Raw genomic sequence first — 17,783 nt, 5'->3', positions numbered from 1 at the left:
CAATTTTCATGAATCTCATGAATAAGATTTTCATGCCATATCTAGACAAGTTTGTCATCGTATTCATTGATGATATCTTGATCTATTCCAAAGACAAGGCCGAACATGCTGAACATCTGAGGTTAGTGTTGCAAACACTAAGAGAACATCAACTCTATGCCAAATTCAGCAAGTGTGAATTTTGGCTAGATCAAGTGGAATTTCTTGGTCATGTCATTAGCAAAGATGGAATAGCTGTTAACCCGAGCAAGGTAGCAGTAGTTCTAGATTGGGAAGCACCCACGACTGTCAACGAAATCCGAGGATTCCTAGGAATGGCAGGATATTATCGGAGATTCATTGAAGGATTCTCCAAGATAGCAGGACCAATGACGAAGCTGTTAAGAAAGAACACACCATTCATGTGGTCAGAGGAGTGTGAGAAGAGTTTTCAAACTCTAAAGGAGAAACTCACCACGGCACCGGTGTTAGCAGTTCCTGAAGTTGGCAAGGATTACACCGTGTACTGTGACGCATCCAAGCATGGATTGGGTTGCGTACTCATGCAGGATCGGAAGGTAATATCTTATGGATCAAGGCAACTCAGACCTCATGAAGTGAACTATCCAACACATGACTTAGAATTAGCAGCAGTTGTATTTGCACTTAAAACATGGAGACATTTTCTCTATGGAGCCAAGTGTGAGCTCTATACAGATCATAAGAGTCTCAAATACTTCTTCACTCAGAAGGAACTCAATATGAGGCAGAAAAGATGGCTTGAACTAATCAAGGATTATGATTTGACCGTCAATTATACTCCAGGAAAGACCAATGTTGTAGCAGATGCCTTAAGTAGGAAGAGCACTGGCGGAGTGGAACAAGAGTTATCACCGGAGTTGAGGAAGGAAATAAGTCAAGCCCAGATACAACTTTGGGAGAAAGAAGCTCATGAAGGACTATCGGCTTTACAAGTAGCCGATGAGCTAAATGTCAACCTGAAGAATGAGATAATGATGGGTCAGTTGGACGATCCATTCATCGTGGAGGAGATGAGAAGGATAGATGAGGGAAGACCATCAGAATTTCACCGAGGAGAATCAGGATCACTATGGTTTCAAAAGAGGATTTGCGTTCCGGATATTGCTGAGATCAAGGAAGTAATACTCCAGGAAGCCCATCAAACACCATACTCCATACATCCGGGAAGTACCAAGATGTACATGGATCTCAAGGAGTTATTCTGGTGGAATAATATGAAGAGAGAAATAGCACAATACGTGGCAGAATGCCATACCTTCCAAAGAGTGAAGGTTGAACACCAAAGTCCGACAGGAAAGTTACAACCTTTACCCATTCCAGAATGGAAATGGGAGGAGATAGGAATGGATTTCATCACCGGACTACCCATGACCAATAAAAAGAAGGACATGATATGGGTAATCGTGGACCGGTTGACGAAAAGTGCACACTTCTTAGCAGTAAACCAGCAAGATAAAGGAGAGAAACTCATCGATCTTTACATCAAAGAGATCGTGAGTAAACATGGAGTGCCTAAGAAGGTCGTGTCAGATCGAGGATCCGTGTTCACATCAGCATTTTGGAAGCAATTACACGAAGCTTTAGGATCCAAGTTGGACTATAGTACCACCTATCATCCCCAGACAGGTGGACAAACCGAGAGAACTAACCAGATCTTAGAGGATATGTTTAGGGCTTGTGCCCTAGACTTCGGAGGATCATGGGAGGAGCACCTACCATTAGCAGAGTTTTCATACAATAATAGCTATCAAAGCAGCATCAAGATGGCACCGTTCGAAGCTCTGTATGGAAGGAAGTGTAGATCACCCATATGTTGGTATGAAGCTGGAGCAAGCAAAGAGTTCAATCCTGATTATGTCAAGGAAAAGCAACAAATCATCGACAGTATAAGAGATAGGTTGAAGATAGCTCAAAGTCGGCAAAAGAGTTACGCCGATCAGAAGAGAAGAACATGGGAGCCACAAGTTGGAGACATGGTATATCTCAAGGTGAGCCCGATGAAAGGACTTCAGAGATTTGGAGTAAAGGGAAAGTTAAGCCCTAGATACATCGGACCCTTTAAGATTCTGAGTCAAAACCGAGGGTTAGCCTTTGAATTGGAACTACCGGGAAGGTTATCTCAAGTTCACAACGTATTACATGTGTCGCAACTCAGAAAGTGTTTAAAGACTCCAGATGAGCCAGTATCACATGAAGAGCTCGAGTTACAACCAGACTTGACTTACATCGAGAAGCCAGCGAAGATTCTCGAGGAGAACTGGAAACAACTCAGGAATAGAGCTATAAAGTACTGCAAGATACAATGGAAGCATCATCCCGAGAGGGAAGCCACCTGGGAAAAAGAGGAAGACCTGAGGAAAACATACCCCGAACTCTTCAGGTATTACAACCACAACTTCGGGACGAAGTTTTCTTTAAGGGGGAAAGGCTGTAATGTCCCAGGTTTTGAGACGATCGAGGGGTAGATTTTAGAAAGGGATGTGCATTGCATTGTAAATTCCGGGGAAATTTCGCGCTTTTAAAACAAAACTGCATCGAAGGGGGACATATTTCTCTCTCGACATCCTACAGGGTTAGGGTTTCGAGAGTGCGATGAACTTGTTCCTACTCAACTAAATTAGGGTTTTGGAGAAGAGAGAAGAGATATTGCATTACAAACTTAAGTTGCATGATTGAATTCAAATTTAAGTTGCATGATTGAATTCAACTCCAAAGTTGAATTTGAATTTCAAATTCAACATTAAATAAATAACCATAATTCAATTATGAGGAAATTCATCTAGTCAAATGTAAATAATATACATTATGAACAATACAAATAAGAAGATAAGCTCATTAGAGAAAAACTTGAGCTTTATTGATTAACACACATTATACAATGTCTTTACATTATTCACAAATGAAATAAAGGAATATTACAACATATTACAAGAATTGGACAAAAATAGAAAAAGAAAAGAAAAGGAAATTACAATTCAATGATCTATCCTAACACTACAAGCTAAACTTCATTTAGTCTTGTACTTGATGATCTTCATGATCATTGGAGCATCAGATTGATCCCTGCATAAATCAAAGCAAAAACAAGTTATGCCAAGTGGCATAGCCACTTGGCAGGTTAGAAAGAAATGGAAATGGTGGATAATACCAAGTTCTGCCGAGCTGATCCACTCTCAGCCAAGACACAAGCCAGATACCAAGCATGTGCACACACACACAGCTAGGCTGCTCACAAAGCAGTGTGCATGCAGCACAACACACACACAGCTCTGTGTGTCACCAAGATAGGCCAGGCCTTGCTGTCGACCAGGAGATCAACACCAGGCTCATATAAAACCTTTTCCACCGCCAGAATCAGCAGTTCATCGACAGACAGCAGCTGGGTAAGTCACAAGAACACAAGAACACAAGAACAGGTTGAACAACCACTGCTGTTCAACAAACCTTCACAACCACAGAACTGAATCCAACACCATGATACGTCTCCGACGTATCGATAATTTCTTATGTTCCATGCCACATTATTGATGATATCTACATGTTTTATGCATACTTTATGTCATATTTATGTATTTTCTGGAACTAACCTATTAACGAGATGCCGAAGAGCCAGTTGCTGTTTTCTGCTGTTTTTGGTTTCAGAAATCCTAGTAAGGAAGTATTCTCGGAATTGGACGAAATCAACGCCCAGGGGCCTATTTTCACATGAAGCTTCCAGAAGACCGGAGAGTCAACGAAGTGGGGCCACGAGGCAGCCAGAGGGTAGGGCGGCGCGGCCCAAGCCTTGGCCGCGCCGACCTGTCTCCTGGGCCCCTCGTGTGGCCCCCTGACCTGCCCTTCCGCCTACAAATAGCCTTCATCGCGAAACCCCCAGTATCGAGAGCCACGATACGGAAAACCTTCCAGAGACGCCGCCGCCACCAATCCCATCTCGGGCGATTCAGGAGATCGCCTCCGGCACCCTGCCGGAGAGGGGATTCATCTCCCGGAGGACTCTACACCGCCATGGTCGCCTTCGGAGTGATGTGTGAGTAGTCTACCCCTGGACTATGGGTCCATAGCAGTAGCTAGATGGTTGTCTTCTCCTCATTGTGCTTAATTGTCGGGTCTTGTGAGCTGCCGAACATGATCAAGATCATCTATCTGTAATGCTATATGTTGTGTTTGTTGGGATCCGATGAATAGAGAATACCATGTTATGTTGATTATCAATTTATATCTATGTGTTGTTTATGATCTTGCATGCTCTCCGTTATTAGTAGAGGCTCTGGCCAAGTTTTTGCTAGTAACTCCAAGAGGGGGTATTTATGCTCGATAGTGGGTTCATGTCTCCGTGAATCTGGGGGAGTGACAGAAACCTCTAAGGTTATGGATGTGTTGTTGCCACTAGGGATAAAACATTGATGCTATGTCCGAGGATGTAGTTATTGATTACATTACGCGCAATACTTAATGCAATTGTCTGTTGTTAGCAACTTAATACTGGAAGGGGTTCGGATGATAACCTGAAGGTGGACTTTTTAGGCATAGATGCATGCTGGATAGCGGTCTATGTACTTTGTCGTAATGCCCAATTAAATCTCATTATACTCATCATAATATGTATGTGCATGGTCATGCCCTCTCTATTTGTCAATTGCCCAACTGTAATTTGTTCACCCAACATGCTATTTGTCTTATGGGAGAGACACCTCTAGTGAACTATGGACCCCGGTCCATTCTCTACATCTGAAATACAATCTACTGCAATTGTTCTACTGTTCTCTGCAAACAATCATCATCCACACTATACATCTAATCCTTTGTTACAGCAAGCCGGTGAGATTGACAACCTCACTGTTTCGTTGGGGCAAAGTACTTTGGTTGTGTTGTGCAGGTTCCACGTTGGCGCCGGAATCCCTGGTGTTGCGCCGCACTACATCTCGCCGCCATCAACCTTCAACGTGCTTCTTGACTCCTACCGGTTCGATTAAACCTTGGTTTCATATTGAGGGAAAACTTGCCGCTGTACGCATCACACCTTCCTCTTGGGGTTCCCAACGGTCGCGTGCTGTTCGCGTATCAAGACTATTTTCTGGCGCCGTTGCCGGGGAGATCAAGACACGCTGCAAGGGGAGTCTCCACATCCCAATCTCTTTACTTTGTTTTTGTCTTGCTTTACTTTATTTACTACTTTGTTTGCTGCACTAAATCAAAATACAAAAAAAATTAGTTGCTAGTTTTACTTTATTTGCTATCTTGTTTGCTATATCAAAAACACAAAAAAAATTAGTTACTTGCATTTACTTTATCTAGTTTGCTTTATTTACTACTGCTAAAATGGGTACTCCTGAAAATACTAAGTTGTGTGACTTCACAACCACAAATAATAATTATTTCTTATGCACACCTATTGCTCCACCAGCTACTACAGCAGAATTCTTTGAAATTAAACCTGCTTTACTAAATCTTGTTATGCGAGAGCAATTTTCTGGTGTTAGTTCTGATGATGCTGCTGCCCATCTCAATAATTTTGTTGAACTTTGTGACATGCAAAAGTATAAAGATGTAGATGGTGACATTATAAAATTAAAATTGTTCCCTTTCTCATTAAGAGGAAGAGCTAAAGATTGGTTGCTATCTCTGCCTAAGAATAGTATTGATTCATGGACTAAATGCAAGGATGCTTTTATTGGTAGATATTATCCCCCTGCTAAAATTATATCTTTGAGGAGTAGCATAATGAATTTTAAACAATTGGATACTGAGCATGTTGCACAAGCATGGGAAAGAATGAAATCTTTGGTTAAAAATTGCCCAACCCATGGACTGACTACTTGGATGATCATCCAAACCTTTTATGCAGGACTGAATTTTTCTTCGCGGAACCTATTGGATTCAGCTGCTGGAGGTACCTTTATGTCCATCACTCTTGGTGAAGCAACAAAGCTTCTTGATAATATGATGATTAATTACTCCGAATGGCACACGGAAAGAGCCCCACAAGGTAAGAAGGTAAATTCTGTCGAAGAAACCTCTTCCTTCAGTGATAAGATTGATGCTATTATGTCTATGATTGTGAATGATAGGACTAATGTTGATCCTAATAATGTTCCGTTAGCTTCATTGGTTGCTCAAGAAGAACATGTTGATGTAAACTATATTAAAAATAATAATTTCAACAACAATGCTTACCGGAACAATTCTAGTAACAACTATAGGCCATATCCTTATAATAATGGCAACGGCTATGGTAATTCTTATGGGAATTCTTACAACAATAATAGGAACACACCCCCTGGACTTGAAGCTATGCTTAAAGAATTTATTAGTACACAAACTGCTTTTAACAAATCTGTTGAAGAAAAGCTTGGGAAAATTCATATACTTGCTTCTAAAGTCGATAGTCTTGCTGCTGATGTTGATCTTTTGAAATCGAAAGTTATGCCTCATGAAAATCATAATAATAAAATTGTTACTACAGCAAATGCCATCCAAGTTAGAATTAATGAGAATATAAGATTGATGGCCGAATTGCGTGCTAGGTGGGAAAGAGAAGAAAATGAAAAAGAAGATAATATAGCTAAAGTTTGGACTATTACCACCACTAGAAATGCTAATGCTCCACAAGTTTCTGCACCTCCTACTATTAATAATAAAAGAATTGGTGTTAGCAATGTTTCCACTTCTAATGCAAAGCGCGAAAAAACTACCCGAAACTGCTAAAACTGCTGAAACTGCTTGTGATAAAACTGCTGAATTTTTTTCCAACATTGGGGATGATGATCCCATTGCTTTAGATTATAATGGTTTGAATTTTGATGATTGCCACATCTCTGAAGTTATAAAGTTCTTACAAAAACTTGCTAAGAGTTCTAATGCTAGTGCTATAAATTTGGCTTTCACGAAACATATTACAAATGCTCTCATAAAAGCTAGAGAAGAGAAACTAGAACGCGAAGCTTCTATTCCTAAGAAGCTAGAGGATGGTTGGGAGCCCATCATTAAGATGAAGGTCAATGATTTTGATTGTAATGCTTTATGTGATCTTGGTGCAAGTATTTCTGTTATGCCTAAGAAAATTTATAATATGCTTGACTTGCCACCACTGAAAAATTGTTATCTGGATGTTAATCTTGCTGATCATTCTACAAAGAAACCTTTGGGGAAAGTTGATAATGTTCGCATTACAATTAACAATAACCTTTTCCCAGTTGATTTTGTTGTCTTGGATATTGAATACAATGCATCTTGTCCCATTATATTGGGAAGACCTTTTCTTCGAACTGTTGGTGCTATCATTGATATGAAGGAAGGTAATATTAAATATCAATTTCCTCTCAAGAAAGGTATGGAACACTTCCCTAGAAAGAGAATGAAGTTACCTTTTGATTCTATTATTAGAACAAATTATGATGTTGACACTTCGTCTCTTGATAATACTTGATATACACTTTCTGCGCCTAGCTGAAAGGCGTTAAAGAAAAGCGCTTATGGGAGACAACCCATGTTTTTACTACAGTATTTTATTTTATATTTGTGTCTTGGAAGTTGTTTACTACTGTAGCAACCTCTCCTTATCTTAGTTTAGTATTTTGTTGTGCCAAGTAAAGTCATTGATAGTAAGGTTCATACTAGATTTGGATTACTGCGCAGAAATAGATTTCTTTGCTGTCACGAATCTGGGCCTAATTCTCTGTAGGTAACTCAGAAAATTATTCCAATTTACGTGAGTGATCCTCAGATATGTACGCAACTTTCATTCAATTTGAGAATTTTCATTTGAGCAAGTCTGGTGCCTCAATAAAATTCGTCTTTACGAACTGTTCTGTTTTGACAGATTCTGCCTTTTATTTCGCATTGCCTATTTTGCTATGTTTGATGGATATTTCGATTCCATTGACTTTCAGTAGCTTTGTGCAATGTCCAGAAGTGTTAAGAATGATTATGTCACCTCTGAACATGTATATTTTGATTGTGCACTAACCCTCTAATGAGTTGTTTTGAGTTTGGTGTGGAGGAAGTTTTCAAGGATCAAGAGAGGGAGATGATACAACATGATCAAGGAGAGTGAAAGCTCTAAGCTTGGGGATGCCCCGGTGGTTCACCCCTGCATATATCAAGAAGACTCAAGCGTCTAAGCTTGGGGATGCCCAAGGCATCCCCTTCTTCATCGACAACATTATCAGGTTCCTCCCCTGAAACTATATTTTTATTCCATCACATCTTATGTGCTTTGCTTGGAGCGTCGGTTTGTTTTTGTTTTTGTTTTGTCTAAATAAAATGGATCCTAGCATTCTTTGTGTGGGATAGAGACACACTCCGCTGTTGCATATGGACAAATATGTCCTTAGGCTTTACTCATAGTATTCATGGCGAAGTTTCTTCTTCGTAAAATTGTTATATGATTGGAATTGGAAAATGATACATGTAGTAATTGCTAAAATGTCTTGGATAATCTGATACTTGGCAATTGGTGTGCTCATGTTTAAGCTCTTGCATCATATGCTTTGCACTTATTAATGAAGAAATACATAGAGCATGCTAAAATTTGGTTTGCATATTCGGTCTCTCTAAGGTCTAGATAATTTCTAGTATTGAGTTTGAACAACAAGGAAGACGGTGTAGAGTCTTATAATGTTTACAATATGTCTTTTATGTGAGTTTTGCTGCACCGCTTCATCCTTGTGTTTGTTTCAAATAGCCTTGCTAGCCTAAACCTTGTATCGAGAGGGAATACTTCTCATGCATCCAAAATCCTTGAGCCAACCACTATGCCATTTGTGTCCACCATACCTACCTACTACATGGTATTTCCCCGCCATTCCAAAGTAAATTGCTTGAGTGCTACCTTTAAAATTTCTATCCTCTACCTTTACAATATATAGCTCATGGGACAAATAGCCTAAAAACTATTGTGGTATTGAATATGTACTTATGCACTTTATCTCTTATTAAGTTGCTTGTTGTGCGATAACCATGTTCCTGGGGACGCCATCAACTACTCTTTGTTGAATATCATGTGAGTTGCTATGCATGTTCGTTTTGTCTGAAGTAAGGGCGGTTTACCACCTAATGGTTAGAGTATGCATATTGTTAGAGAAGAACATTGGGCCGCTAACTAAAGCCATGAATCATGGTGGAAGTTTCAGTTTTGGACATATATCCTCAATCTCACATGAGAAAATTAATTGTTGCTACATGCTTATGCATTAAAGAGGAGTCCATTATCTGTTGTCTATGTTGTCCCGGTATGGATGTCTAAGTTGAGAATAATCAATAGCGAGAAATCCAATGCGAGCTTTCTCCTTAGACCTTTGTACAGGCGGCATAGAGGTACCCCTTTGTGACACTTGGTTAAAACATGTGCATTGCGATAATCCCGGTAATCGAAGCTAATTAGGACAAGGTGCGGGCAATATTAGTATACTATGCATGAGGCTTGCAACTTGTAAGATATAATTTACATGACACATATGCTTTATTACTACCGTTGACAAAATTGTTTCTTGTTTTCAAAATCAAAACTCTAGCACAAATATAGCAATCGATGCTTTCCTCTTTGAAGGACCATTCTTTTACTTTTTTTGTTGAGTCAGTTCACCTATCTCTCTCCACCTCAAGAAACAAACACTTGTGTGAACTGTGCATTGATTCCTACATACTTGCATATTGCACTTGTTATATTACTTTACATTGACAATATCCATGAGATATGCATGTTATAAGTTGAAAGCAACCGCTGAAACTTCATCTTCCTTTGTGTTGCTTCAATGCCTCTACTTTGAATTATTGCTTTATGAGTTAACTTTTATGCAAGACTTATTGATGCTTGTCTTGAAGTACTATTCATGATAAGTCTTTGCTATATGATTCAGTTGTTTACTCATGTCATTTACATTGTTTTGATCGCTGCATTCATTACATATGCTTACAATAGTATGATCAAGGTTATGATGGCATGTCACTCCAAAAATTATCTGTGTTTATCGTTTACCTGCTCGGGACGAGCAGAAACTAAGGTTGGGGATGCTGATACGTCTCCGACGTATCGATAATTTCTTATGTTCCATGCCACATTATTGATGATATCTACATGTTTTATGCATACTTTATGTCATATTTATGCATTTTCTGGAACTAACCTATTAACGAGATGCCTAAGAGCCAGTTGCTGTTTTCTGCTGTTTTTGGTTTCAGAAATCCTAGTAAGGAAATATTCTCGGAATTGGACGAAATCAACGCCCAGGGGCCTATTTTCACACGAAGCTTCCAGAAGACCGGAGAGTCAACGAAGTGGGGCCACGAGGCAGCCAGAGGGTAGGGCGGCGCGGCCCAAGCCTTGGCCACGCCGACCTGTCTCCTGGGCCCCTCGTGTGGCCCCCTGACCTGCCCTTCCGTCTACAAATAGCCTTCATCGCGAAACCCCCAGTACCGAGAGCCACGATACGGAAAACCTTCCAGAGACGCCGCCGCCGCCAATCCCATCTCGGGGGATTCAGGAGATCGCCTCCGGCACCCTGCCGGAGAGGGGATTCATCTCCCGGAGGACTCTACACCGCCATGGTCGCCTCCGGAGTGATGTGTGAGTAGTCTACCCCTGGACTATGGGTCCATAGCAGTAGCTAGATGGTTGTCTTCTCCTCATTGTGCTTAATTGTCGGGTCTTGTGAGCTGCCGAACATGATCAAGATCATCTATCTGTAATGCTATATGTTGTGTTTGTTGGGATCCGATGAATAGAGAATACCATGTTACGTTGACTAGCAGCATGCCCGCGCGTTGCTGCGAAATAACAATTAATTACAGTACCGTGATTTTCTTTTCCACGAAAGTATCTAAATGTATATTATTTTGTTTCTTTGCTCAACATATCAGTTTTTCTTTAAAAAATTGATTTTATTAAATTGATATATAATTACAATCTATGTTTATCTTCACGCATCTGTTTCCTCTTTCCCGTAGCAGCTCCCCAAGACCCGAGTACTTGCAACCCGAAATGCATGTACTGAAATGTTCACGGTTGTATTGCTTTCTTCGATAGCGTCACCTCAATCCGAGTCCACTATTCTGTTTGAAGCCATCTACTTGGAAGCTAGTTTCAGGCATGCCTCGGGGGCTTGACATGTGCTCTAGCGGGCGGCCATTCCTCCTAGAGTTGGATTGTGACGCAGACTGATGTTTGGGCACCTGGACGGGTGGCTTTCTCTCTTCCCTCGGAGACAGGTCATGTCGGAAGATACAGGTTCTGTATAGGAGCTTGAAAGCTAGCCAAGAGCCTTAGCCTGATGAATGATTGATGTTGAATGACGTATGCTGGGCTAAAAAATTCTCTGCTGAACACGCTGGCCAGCTGAGACCTAATTTCCTAATGTCCAGGCTTGGCAAAAAATATTGTGAGTTGCTGCTGCTGCCTGTGCTAGAGTGGCAGAATCTGTCAGAAAAACGGGGTCCCTGAGGATCAATCATTTTTCCAGCATCCACCACTGTAGAACAGTGGCAAACTCGAATAGCACGCACACAACCTAGTCATCGTCGCTAGTGGCCACTGCATCTGGTCAGGCTGCATCTGGTCAGGCGCGCGCTTGCTCTTCAGGCCGGCCGCTTCGCGTGTTTCTGCATTGGTGGTCTGAGCGGGTCGATGCGTCACCGTGGCCGCTGTTCCAGCACTACGGCACGGAGATGAACCACGGCAAGGTGGCCTCGCGTGCGTCTATCTTGGGGAATCGCGGTATGGTGGCCGGATAGCGCAGAATCCAGTCCACCTCGTTGCAGATCGACATCGATCTTGTATGCTTCGTCTATGTTGCAGGGATACGTCCCATAAGTGCCGTATCGGTGCAGGATACTGCACCAAGACGGGGATACACCAAAAAACGTGTGGGATACGTGCCGGACCTGTTGCATGTACCGGTCGAGCCACAGTCCACATCAAGGCCTCATGCTGTTGTGCATACAACCAGTTGGGATTAGAAAAGCCAGCTACTCCTTCAGATCACCATGAATGGAAAAAAACTAGGCCATTTCATTAACATTAATTTTCTCATCCTCTATAATATTTTGGTTACTGGTTCTGATTTCTAATGAAATTATGCATATACTTGCGGTATCCCCGTAAGTCTATTTTCAGAAAATGCCGTTTCACCGTATCACCGTATTCGTATCCCCGTATCCGTATCCCCGTACCATGTAACATAGTGCTTCGTCAAACACTGGGCACGCGGCCGTCGTCGCGAGCGTCGGTCTCGGCTCCTCCGCGCTAGACACAGGTGTCCACTCGTTCCACCTCGTCCCGGCCGGAGCCAGACGGGATTGTTAGCAATAAGCCATGACCAGCACGGTGGCAACCGGCGTGTGCGCGCAGGACGAGTCCGAGGCTGGGCATGGGCGTGTGTGTGTGAGTTCATGCGTGTGCGCGTGTATATTCTCTGGTTTGGTCGGACGCCGGTTTGTGGCCGCGTCGGAGTAGTAGAGAGCTGCAGGGTAGACGTTGTGGATCAGTTGGAGCTGACCGCGTCGTACGCGTAGTGGCGCGTCGAGCGCGCGGCCTGGCGAGCTGATCGTGCAGCGCGTCGTGGGCACAGGAGTTGAGCGTGGCGTTCGTGCGTGCGTACTCCATGTATAAAGCCCCCTGTTGTGTACTGGTACGAGCTAGCTGAATAAAAGAGAGTTGGGCGTTCGTGCGCCCGCGGCGGCGCTCCGTGCGCCGGCCGGGAAAATCATTGTGTTGTCCACTTCTTCTTCTTCCTCCGTTCGTGCGAGAGAGAGGGCTCCGCGTTTGTCGCCGGAGGGGCTGGTTCGGCGTGTGTCGCCGAGGCCAGCCCCAACATGTGGTATCAGAGCCTTCATGGTCTGAGGCCGTGGAGCATGGCCATGCCGTGCGTGCGGGGAGCGCGGCGGCCACGGCGGACCTGCGTGGTGGCGCAGAGGCTGCGGTGGCGCGGCGTGGCTCGGCGGCATGGAGGAGAAGCCGTTCGTGCGGCGGGTGAGGCAGCTCGAGCGGCCACGTTGCTTGCGTCAGGGCGCGGCATGTGCGTGAGCCGAGGGCGTGCGGATCACCGGAGGAGAACGCGTCCAGCGGAGCGCAGGACGGCCGTGTCGATCATGTCAGTGCGTGATCGTGTGCGCGAGCCGAGGCGTGAAGGACGTGGCGTCATCGAGGAGCTCGGCGTGCGTCGCCGAGGAGCTCGACGTGTGTCGCCGGAAGCAGAGAAGACAGGATCACCAGCGTACGTGCGCGGGACGGTCGCGAAGGAAGAACATGGAGGCATCGTCGGGCGAAGGTGGGGGCTGTTGCAGCGGCCAAGCCGACATCGACGACGAGCCGGCGATGTTCTAGGTCGTGGCTTAGGGGGAGAATGTTAGCAATAAGCCATGACCAGCACGGTGGCAACCGGCGTGTGCGCGCAGGACGAGTCCGAGGCTGGGCATGGGCGTGTGTGTGTGAGTTCATGCGTGTGCGCGTGTATATTCTCTGGTTTGGTCGGACGCCGGTTTGTGGCCGCGTCGGAGTAGTAGAGAGCTGCAGGGTAGACGTTGTGGATCAGTTGGAGCTGACCGCGTCGTACGCGTAGTGGCGCGTCGAGCGCGCGGCCTGGCGAGCTGATCGTGCAGCGCGTCGTGGGCACAGGAGTTGAGCGTGGCGTTCGTGCGTGCGTACTCCATGTATAAAGCCCCCTGTTGTGTACTGGTACGAGCTAGCTGAATAAAAGAGAGTTGGGCGTTCGTGCGCCCGCGGCGGCGCTCCGTGCGCCGGCCGGGAAAATCATTGTGTTGTCCACTTCTTCTTCTTCCTCCGTTCGTGCGAGAGAGAGGGCTCCGGCGTTTGTCGCCGGAGGGGCTGGTTCGGCGTGTGTCGCCGAGGCCAGCCCCAACAGGGATCACCGTCCATGGGAGCCAGCCAAGGGGCGGCGCGGTTGGGGACGGAGCAGGGAGGCGGAGCGGTTAGGGAAGGAGTCGGGAGGCGCCCGTGGGGCTTTTTCCCTTTTCTACCGGTGATCGCGGCTCAAAAGACCCGAGCGACGGACGTTGGGCCTCGGCCCATCTGTGCGACGTACCACGGTCGTTTTCGCATTTAATAGTAAAGATTATCAATTTATATCTATGTGTTGTTTATGATCTTGCATGCTCTCCGTTATTAGTAGAGGCTCTGGCCAAGTTTTTGTTAGTAACTCCAAGAGGGGGTATTTATGCTCGGTAGTGGGTTCATGTCTCCGTGAATCTGGGGGAGTGACAGAAACCTCTAAGGTTATGGATGTGCTGTTGCCACTAGGGATAAAACATTGATGCTATGTCCGAGGATGTAGTTATTGATTACATTACGCGCAATACTTAATGCAATTGTCTGTTGTTAGCAACTTAATACTGGAAGGGGTTCGGATGATAACCTGAAGGGGGACTTTTTAGGCATAGATGCATGCTGGATAGCGGTCTATGTACTTTGTCGTAATGCCCAATTAAATCTCACTATACTCATCATAATATGTATGTGCATGGTCATGCCCTCTCTATTTGTCAATTGCCCAACTGTAATTTGTTCACCCAACATGCTATTTGTCTTACGGGAGAGACACCTCTAGTGAACTGTGGACCCCGGTCCATTCTCTACATCTGAAATACAATCTACTGCAATTGTTCTACTGTTCTCTGCAAACAATCATCATCCACACTATACATCTAATCCTTTGTTACAGCAAGCCGGTAAGATTGACAACCTCACTGTTTCGTTGGGGCAAAGTACTTTGGTTGTGTTGTGCAGGTTCCACGTTGGCGCCGGAATCCCTGGTGTTGCGCCGCACTACATCTCGCCGCCATCAACCTTCAACGTGCTTCTTGACTCCTACTGGTTCGATTAAACCTTGGTTTCATACTGAGGGAAAAATTGCCGCTGTACGCATCACACCTTCCTCTTGGGGTTCCCAACGGTCGCGTGCTGTACGCGTATCAAGACTGTTTTCTGGCGCCGTTGCCGGGGAGATCAAGACACGCTGCAAGGGGAGTCTCCACATCCCAATCTCTTTACTTTGTTTTTGTCTTGCTTTACTTTATTTACTACTTTGTTTGCTGCACTAAATCAAAATACAAAAAAATTAGTTGCTAGTTTTACTTTATTTGCTATCTTGTTTGCTATATCAAAAACACAAAAAAAATTAGTTACTTGCATTTACTTTATCTAGTTTGCTTTATTTACTACTGCTAAAATGGGTACTCCTGAAAATACTAAGTTGTGTGACTTCACAACCACAAATAATAATGATTTCTTATGCACACTTATTGCTCCACCTGCTACTACAGCAGAATTCTTTGAAATTAAACCTGCTTTACTAAATCTTGTTATGCGAGAGCAATTTTCTGGTGTTAGTTCTGATGATACTGCTGCCCATCTCAATAATTTTGTTGAACTTTGTGAAATGCAAAAGTATAAATATGTAGATGGTGACATTATAAAATTAAAATTGTTCCCTTTCTCATTAAGAGGAAGAGCTAAAGATTGGTTGCTATCTCTGCCTAAGAATAGTATTGATTCATGGACTAAATGCAAGGATGCTTTTATTGGTAGATATTATCCCCCTGCTAAAATTATATCTTTGAGGAGTAGCATAATTAATTTTAAACAATTGGATACTGAGCATGTTGCACAAGCATGGGAAAGAATGAAATCTTTGGTTAAAAATTGCCCAACCCATGGACTGACTACTTGGATGATCATCCAAACCTTTTATGCAGGACTGAATTTTTCTTCGCAGAACCTATTGGATTCAGCTGCTGGAGGTACCTTTATGTCCATCACTCTTGGTGAAGCAACAAAGCTTCTTGATAATATGATGATTAATTACTCCGAATGGCACACGGAAAGAGCCCCACAAGGTAAGAAGGTAAATTCTGTCGAAGAAACCTCTTCCTTGAGTGATAAGATTGATGCTATTATGTCTATGCTTGTGAATGATAGGACTAATGTTGATCCTAATAATGTTCCGTTAGCTTCATTGGTTGCTCAAGAAGAACATGTTGATGTAAACTATATTAAAAATAATAATTTCAACAACAATGCTTACCGGAACAATTCTAGTAACAACTATAGGCCATATCCTTATAATAATGGCAACGGCTATGGTAATTCTTATGGGAATTCTTACAACAATAATAGGAACACACCCCCTGGACTTGAAGCTATGCTTAAAGAATTTATTAGTACACAAACTGCTTTCAACAAATCTGTTGAAGAAAAGCTTGGGAAAATTGATATACTTGCTTCTAAAGTCGATAGTCTTGCTGTTGATGTTGATCTTTTGAAATCGAAAGTTATGCCTCATGAAAATCATAATAATAAAATTGTTACTACAGAAAATGCCATCCAAGTTAGAATTAATGAATATAAGATTGATGGCCGAATTGCGTGCTAGGTGGGAAAGAGAAGAAAATGAAAAAGAAGATAATATAGCTAAAGTTTGGACTATTACCACCACTAGCAATGCTAATGCTCCACAAGTTTCTGCACCTCCTACTATTAATAATAAAAGAATTGGTGTTAGCAATGTTCCCACTTCTAATGCAAAGCGCGAAAAACTGCCTGAAACTGCTAAAACTGCTGAAACTGCTTGTGATAAAACCGCTGAAATTTTTTCCAACATTGGGGATGGTGATCCCATTGCTTTAGATTATAATGGTTTAGATTTTGATGATTGCCACATCTCTTAAGTTATAAAGTTCTTACAAAAACTTGCTAAGAGTCCTAATGCTAGTGCTATAAACTTGGCTTTCACAAAACATATTACAAATGCTCTCATAAAAGCTAGAGAAGAGAAACTAGAACGCGAAACTTCTATTCCTAGAAATCTAGAGGATGGTTGGGAGCCCATCATTAAGATGAAGGTCAATGACTTTGATTGTAATGCTTTATGTGATCTTGGTGCAAGTATTTCCGTTATGCCTAAGAAAATCTATAATATGCTTGACTTGCCACCATTGAAAAATTGTTATTTGGATGTTAATCTTGCTGATCATTCTACAAAGAAACCTTTGGGGAGAGTTGATAATGTTCGCATTACCGTTAACAATAACCTTGTCCTCGTTGATTTTGTTGTCTTGGATATTGAATGCAATGCATCTTGTCCCATTATATTGGGAAGACCTTTTCTTCGAACCGTTGGTGCTATCATTGATATGAAGGAAGGTAATATTAAATATCAATTTCCTCTCAAGAAAGGTATGGAACACTTCCCTAGAAAGAGAATGAAGTTACCTTTTGATTCTATTATTAGAACAAATTATGATGTTGACACTTCGTCTCTTGATAACACTTGATACACACTTTCTGCGCCTAGCTGAAAGGCGTTAAAGAAAAGCGCTTATGGGAGACAACCCATGTTTTTACTACAGTACCTTTATTTTATATTTGAGTCTTGGAAGTTGTTTACTACTGTAGCAACCTCTCCTTATCTTAGTTTTGTGCATTGTTGTGCCAAGTAAAGTCGTTGATAGTAAGGTTCATACTAGATTTGGATTACTGCGCAGAAACAGATTTCTTTGCTGTCACGAATCTGGGCCTAATTCTCTATAGGTAACTCAGAAAATTATGCCAATTTACGTGAGTGATCCTCAGATATGTACGCAACTTTCATTCAATTTGAGCATTTTCATTTGAGCAAGTCTGGTGCCTCAATAAAATTCGTCTTTACGAACTGTTCTGTTTTGACAGATTCTGCCTTTTATTTCGCATTGCCTATTTTGCTATGCTTGATGGATTTTTCGATTCCATTGACTTTCAGTAGCTTTGTGCAATG

The sequence above is a fragment of the Lolium perenne genome, chromosome 3 (genome assembly GCF_019359855.2).
Source record: "Lolium perenne isolate Kyuss_39 chromosome 3, Kyuss_2.0, whole genome shotgun sequence".
Taxonomy (NCBI): Eukaryota; Viridiplantae; Streptophyta; class Magnoliopsida; order Poales; family Poaceae; genus Lolium; species Lolium perenne.
The sequence above is the reverse complement of the archived record's forward strand: the minus strand, read 5'-3'. Positions refer to the sequence as shown.